General features: G+C 49.0%; 2 non-coding genes across 2 annotated transcripts in view; both read right to left on the bottom strand.

The window, feature by feature from the left end:
* LOC131292414 (large subunit ribosomal RNA) overlaps positions 1-142 on the bottom strand; it is a 4,091-nt gene extending 3,949 nt beyond the window's left edge. Inside the window, exon 1 of the ribosomal RNA XR_009190059.1 lies at positions 1-142. This exon is cut by the window's left edge and continues 3,949 nt beyond it. This is a non-coding gene — a ribosomal RNA (large subunit ribosomal RNA).
* A 487-nt stretch (positions 143-629) lies between these two features.
* Positions 630-784, bottom strand: LOC131292417 (5.8S ribosomal RNA). Its single transcript, XR_009190061.1, has one exon. It is a non-coding gene; the product is annotated as a 5.8S ribosomal RNA (ribosomal RNA).
* Between the last annotated feature and the right edge of the window lie 237 nt (positions 785-1,021).

Raw genomic sequence — 1,021 nt, 5'->3', positions numbered from 1 at the left:
GATAGACGGACTGGCCGCCACCCCTACGTGCTGAGCTTCTCCCGTTTCGCTCGCAGCTACTCAGGGAATCCCGGTTGGTTTCTTTTCCTCCCCTTATTAATATGCTTAAATTCAGGGGGTTGTCACACATGAACTGAGGCTTATGTACCTTGCGGTTGTTATCGTCACATCTGGCTTGCGACTACTTTGTTTCAATGTCCAATATGTACCGTTGGACTCGGTTAACGGGCTGTTAGCCCGCGTGTGGTTTAACTCACTGATACCTTCCATTGCCCATACGCTAGTTTGTTTGTGTTCCTTTGGTCAACTTCCATACTTGAATCATTTGTGCTACCGCTGCTGCTTCGACGCTACTTTGACATCTTCGCTTCTATTTAAATAAATAAATAAGCTGAAGCTAGACATCAGTAAACACCACCACAGACACCACAAGCACGCCTTCTCCTCGTACTTCCGCCTCACGCGGGAACACGGACGCTCTAAATACTTCGAATTCCAATGCCAGTATATTGTAAACCACGGGTTCTTTAATGCTAGCGGGTCGTCGCGACCCTAGTTAACATCATGGTGCACGTCTCGTGACGGGTGTCACGGCGTAGTTAAATGTATGCGATACATTTCTCAAATATAAGCGCTCAGTCATCTGTACATCATGGTAGGTTCCCACGACGTGCAATATGCGTTCAACTTATCAATGTTCATGTGTCCTGCAGTTCACATTATGACGCGCAGTTAGCTGCGGTCTTCATCGATCCATGAGCCGAGTGATCCACTGCCGAGGGTGACTAACTTGCGTAAGCCGCCGCTGTGCGCGTATACCCGTTCCCCGTAGGGAGGAGCAAGCCGCCGCTTAGAGACGAAGCATAAAGTGTCCTCATTCCACATAGGGCAAGCTGGATTAATCCATTTTACCCAGGACGGCCGAAGCGGCGTGGACCAGGGGAGAACTGAACCTTATACTTCACACCACAGTAAGTCTACGTGTCCTCTTCCACATAGGGCAAGCTAGAACTAACTATCT

Source organism: Anopheles ziemanni (assembly GCF_943734765.1).
Source record: "Anopheles ziemanni chromosome X unlocalized genomic scaffold, idAnoZiCoDA_A2_x.2 X_unloc_57, whole genome shotgun sequence".
NCBI lineage: Eukaryota > Metazoa > Arthropoda > Insecta > Diptera > Culicidae > Anopheles > Anopheles ziemanni.
Note: the sequence above shows the minus strand (reverse complement) of the source record. Positions and strands in the feature narration are given on the sequence as shown.